The sequence below is a fragment of the Alligator mississippiensis genome, chromosome 11, assembly GCF_030867095.1.
Source record: "Alligator mississippiensis isolate rAllMis1 chromosome 11, rAllMis1, whole genome shotgun sequence".
Classification (NCBI taxonomy): domain Eukaryota; kingdom Metazoa; phylum Chordata; order Crocodylia; family Alligatoridae; genus Alligator; species Alligator mississippiensis.
This window is the reverse complement of record NC_081834.1, coordinates 44,507,756-44,513,456: the sequence shown is the minus strand read 5'-3', so window position 1 is coordinate 44,513,456 and position 5,701 is coordinate 44,507,756.

Sequence of the window (5,701 nt, the reverse complement as noted above, 5' to 3'; positions counted from 1 at the left end):
CCGTAACCCGCCTTCGGGAATAGCGCCGCGCTCTACAGAAACAGCGCGGCCCGCCTCAACGGCGTCTGCGTAGCCCGCGCAGCAGCCGCGCTTCCAGAATCGCACGGGGCGCAGCGGCTGGCCCTCGCTCGCCGGAGCGAACCAACGTCAGGGGAGGGAAGAGCGGGGAAGGTGCCGCGGCGGGACGTACCACTGCCCGAGGCCCGGGGGGAGCGGAGGACCGTGAAGGGCCCTGGGCGCAGGTGGGCTGAGCCGGGGGGGTTTCGCACCACGCACTACCCTGCCGCCCGCTGCCCTGACCCCAGCAATCACGGGTCACAAATCACGGCTGCGACCCCAAAGTGCTTGAGATGGGTGCAAAAAAATACGGAGATTTGCAAACAAAAACAGCAAGAAGTGCATGAACCCGCCTTGTGGCCCCCAAGCCCTCGAGCCAGCCACGGCCTGCAGACACCACCGCCCGGCTTGCACTGACGTGGGGGGTGCCCTGGTGCACTTGCACCCTGCTTTGATTCCTGCTCCACCCACAGTTTAAACCCCAAAGCCTGGCAGTGCTGAGGAAGTCTCTTGACTTCACGGCTCTTTGTCATCTACCTGCCCCTTTCTGCGCTCTTGGTCCCAGAGGCGCCCTGGCCCCTCTGCCCTTGTTAAAGTCTTGCTGCTCCACCAGTCAGGCTGCTCTTTGCTGTGCAAGGCTGCCATCTGCTCCCGGACCGGCTCCTGTGGCGCAGCCGCCGGCTGTTGTGAACGAGCTCCCGTGAAGTTACGTTTGTTCCTGCGTCCACCTTAAACGGAGTAACACAGCTTAGGGCCCCTAGCACGTTAATAAAGCTTCTAGTTTATTTTTAACAGGAGAAAACTATGCGTTGTTTTCATATGTGATGATGCCCCTCGCTATCTGCACCCTTTTCCGCAAAAGTTCAGCTCCGCCCGTGTGCATAACTTCCCAAACACGGCTTTCCTGCCGGCTGCCTCACATGACACCGTGCATCCTTGCCTGCAGCCCGGGGCACAGGGGCTAGGCATCGCTCCAGTCACTTAACACTGCCCTAGACCCCTTTTCCCACTCACGCTCTGCCTCTCTGCTCCCCACTATATGTTTCTCTTTTCCATCACCCCTTTCCCCTGTGTGTCTTGGTTTTCAATGTGTTTCACCAAACCCTGGTCATCAGGGGCTCTGCAAAGAGACTGCGGTAATGGCCGAGCAGGTCGGGAAGCGGTATGCCACCATTGCCAGGCTGGGTCACCTGGCTCTGCGCCAGCTCTCTAAGATGGGGGTAGGGTTTCTATGGCAGCAGTGATACAAAAAGGTTGTGTGACTATAGGAAGTTTGAAAACCACTGCCTTAGACTCCATCTCCTCCAACCCCTCCCATTTCCATCCCTTTGCTGGACTTCTATCCTGCACGCTCTCTTGGTTCACCCTTCAGTCCTCCTGCACACCACCTTCATCGCTTCCCTGCAGTTCCCCACCCTACCTCTTTCCTCCTGGCTGCAGACTAGCCTGCCTCCTTAGAAGCCCACGACATTACTAAAGCATGGCACTCCCCAGGGCAGCCCTGTGACCTCCTCTCTGAGAACAGTGGGGGAAAGCAGTCATCCCTACCGTGGGGCGGCTGGAACACATGCAACCTCCAACATGACCGTAGCTAATGAAGGGTCCATTTCAGTTTCAGCACTAAAGCTCCCCCCCCTCATTTAGCAGTCTTCATACCTAGATCTCAAAGCACTAGACAAAGACAAGAATTATTATAAAGGAACATGTTCAAGATCACCCAGCAAGCCAGCGTCAGAGCTAGAAGAATGCAGGTCTCCTGCTTCTCATCCAGTACCTTCTCTACCAGCTCTCACTGACTCCATGAAAAGATCCTTTAATTTAACCTTTGCCAGCTAGTCACAGTTGGAAGCCAAGACCCCTTGCCCTATAAACAAGTCATCTTCTGAAGCTGCTTCTCTATTGTTTGAGAGGTAATTCATAGATTTCATAGACATTAGGGCTGGAAGAGACCTCGGAAGATCATCGAGTCCAGCCCCCCGCCCAAAGGGCAGGAAGTCAGCTGGGGTCATAGGATCCCAGCAAGATGAGCATCCAGTTTCATCTTGAAGGTGTTCAATGAAGGCGCTTGAACCACCTCCGGTGGCAGGCTGTTCCAGACCTTGGGGGCTCGGACAGTAAAGAAATTCTTCCTTATGTCCAGCCTGAAACGATCTTGTAGTAGTTTGTGACCTCAGCTATGAGGACAATAAAGCTCCCAGAAGAGCTGTTGTTATAGCCTCCCTTGGAAATATGCACACACCCACCATTTAGCAGATTTTGCTACAAAACATACTTTGTTGCCTGTCTCAGTTACCGCACACACACCAGTTCCAGGTGATAGTGGCACCCTTAAGTTTTATTGACCTTTGTGCAGGACTCAACTATTCCTCCCAGCCCCTCCCTCACACTGGAGGTTTACTGCTTAGCAGTTAATGCCAATTAAATGGATCACATTACAGCACACAGGCCAGACCTGAACAGAGGCTGCTTCTCTGTCTGTTCCCTCAATGCTAAACATGATTGTATGCTTCAGTATTGCAGGAGGCACATGTAAGATGGGAGGGGTTCTGTTGCACTAATTTCAAAGTGAATAAATGAGCCTGGGAACTAAGGTCACACTAGGTTGAACATAACTGTTCTGCTTGATCTCAGAACCTCAGCCTCCCTTGTCCTTGGGAATGTAGGTGCTGTAGGTCCCAGTGATGCAGTCCTCCTCAAACAGTTTGTGAATCCTGGAGTTCAGAAATTAGTCAAGTTAGCAGACTTCAATTTGAACCTGTTTCTGTTGAGCTGATGCCTAACACCTCAGTTAATAACATCTTTGACCCACTAAGATCTTTTACCATGACATTGCGGCTGTAAAGCATTAAGCTAGGTTTGGGGCTCTGTGTACGGTGATTATAGCCTGCTTAGTTACCATGACAAGCAGCATTCCCTCTGAGCTGTGTGGTGTGCGTGGCCATGCAGGTGCACTCATGCTGCGCTGGCCACACAGCTTAGAAGGAACGCTGATGACAACTACAGTAAGGAATTAATGCCAAAGTTTGGAAATTTGTTGACTTGAGATACAGAGACATGCATGAAAAAAATAATCAAAGGAAAACAGAGTACTTGAGTGAGTAGATAAAATACATTTATCCAAGTACCTTTTTGAGAGGCTGTATCAGGTAGTCTTGTCAAGCAATCCTTTGGAAATGGAGCGGGGGTTACTATTTACAATAGAGTACTATTGTTCAGATCTGAATCGGCTGCGATAGCCACAAGTTTTGACCTTTGATGAAGTGGGGTGGGGGTGCACAGGATAGTAAAAAGTAGGGGAAACATGGTTTTGATTGACATTTTCAGGATGCAGAGATAGGTCTGTTACAATAGCCATTACCATGGACTTGTCAGACTGGAAAAGCAAGCCATCACCTGACTAGTCCCTCCCAGATCTTTCTGACCTAGCCATCTCATCTCCACCTTCTGGTGCCATGCAGTGCAGTATAGTTGATCTCAGGATCAAGTGGAAAGCCAAGAGAGGGAGAGAGGACATGATGAAGAAAATGAGGGAGAGAAAAGGACACAAAGGATGACAGCAATGTGTCTTCTGCTGGGCTCCCTACTGGTGCAGCAGTGACAGTCAATCCACCTCTCTAATGCACTGAGGTCAACACATCACGGTGATCGGCATTCCTTGAATTGAATTGTCCCTGGAACAGAGAGAGCCTTTCTCCCTCCACCTTTCTCTCCCTCGGCCATTCTCTCATTCTCTGTCCCTCAAATTACTTTAAGAGCTCCTAAAAAGGGCTGAAAACTCATCCTCTCATTTTGTTCACCAGTTGAGCCTACTTTTTCCAGCACTGCAGTTTTGGCTCCCTGACTTCCAGTCCCATACGTCTCATGTTTGTAAGACTGGATCTCAGCATGGTCATTGGACTACATCAGTATGCCTTTGTGTTTGGACTAATCCAGTCTCTCTCTCCCTCCCTTCCTCTCTTCTTTTCACATCTTCCCTATCCATATGCAGCATTAAAAGGTGGTTGAAACGTTTTCTAAATCTTTGCCTCCTTTTCTGCAGTCGAACTCAACAGATGTGGGCCTGGTAGATTCCATTTACAGAGGATTGCTCTTATTGGAATCACTTTAGGAAATGGTGATTTGATTCTATTAACCAGCCGATTTCACTAAAAGGAGACCCCTTTTTTTAAGAACACAGATACTCCCCTCCCACAGCCTCCTGGCGATGCTCATGCCTCTCACCCCCCACAGCCCCCCAGATCTGCTGGCACCCCCTGGCCCCCAGCCCTGCCAGAAGGGGACCCCAGTTGCCAGGAGTATGGGACCAGGGCCCCAGGTCCACAGCCCCCTTCCACCGACAGGAGGCAGCAGCTGCTGCAGCAGAGCAGAGCCCAGCTCCCCACCTGCTGCTGCCCGCTGTGGGCTCAGGCGCAGGGGGTGAGACCAGCTCCCCAGCACAGCATGCAGTCCCAGAGGGGTAGGGGGGACCTGCACCCCCAGATCTGTGCGTGGGGTGGGGGTGGCTGCGAGCAGTGAGGACAGTGGTGCGAGTTTGCACCCCTCAAAACTACTATGTACGCAACGTCATGAACTGGTGCCTCCCAAGACTGGGGGGGGGCGCGCACCATGGCAGTGAGCGGCAAGCAGGGAACACTTGTGTCATGACCCAATGATTTTGTGTGTGCTTCAGCACTGCAGAATTATTTCCCGCCACATGGAGCTTTCTTTGCACGGTGCAATTCTCAGCTGCAGAGAGAAAAACCCCAGTGCAAAGGAGTTCCCGCCACTCGCATGCAAATTCGTACCCCACTATTGGCTGTTTCTAAATTATTCCTATGTGGCGGCTAGCAATTGGCTTGCTAGCCGTATAAGAGGCTTGAGCAGTTTCTGCCCAAGTCGGAGATCTCTGGGGAGGACCTCATTTAGGGGGACTCTGCATCCATCTCATGGAGAACTCTGGGCCACGTGGTAGAGCCTAGCAAACTCTGCGCGTGTCTTGGAGCCGACCGGTGGTTTGATCAGCTACCAAGACTCTCTCCCCATTGCCGCACGATCCCTTGACGTACCCTACCCTGCGCGCTCGTCGAGAGTCACCTTTCAGACTCTCATTTCGGTCATTCCACGGAGCCTAGCAAACTCCGTGAGTGTGTATCCAGAGCTCTGTTTGTGTTTGTTTTGTGGAGCCTAGCAAACTCCACGTGTGTCTTTTTGTAACTGCAACTCAAGAAAGTTTTCCTGCCTGCACCGCGACCACCTACGGTGTAAGTAAAACAATCTTTAATCAACCTCTACGCGTCAGTGCCTAATTCTAGTTCGCCGTGTTGACCTTTTCCCCGCCCCACGTGCCCGGGCTGCTGGCCACAGCCCCTCAGCCCCGACAACTTGCAGATGCCTGCGGGAGTGTCAGCGGGCAGGGGGGGGGGCAGGGGCAGGGATTGGCAACCACCTGCAGAAGCCAGTGGCGGCTTCAGCAGCAGCCAACCTCAGGAAGGGTCCGTGTCCTTCCCCGTGCCTCCCCTATGTGCAGGGGGCACGCCGCCAGGGAGCTGGGCCCCAACCCCTGCCTCCCGGACAAGCCGTCCACGGCCCCATCCCACTCCCCGCTGGGGCCCCGGCCCTACCCAACTCCCTCCTTCCCCACAGGGGCTCAATTCCCCTCCGCCCC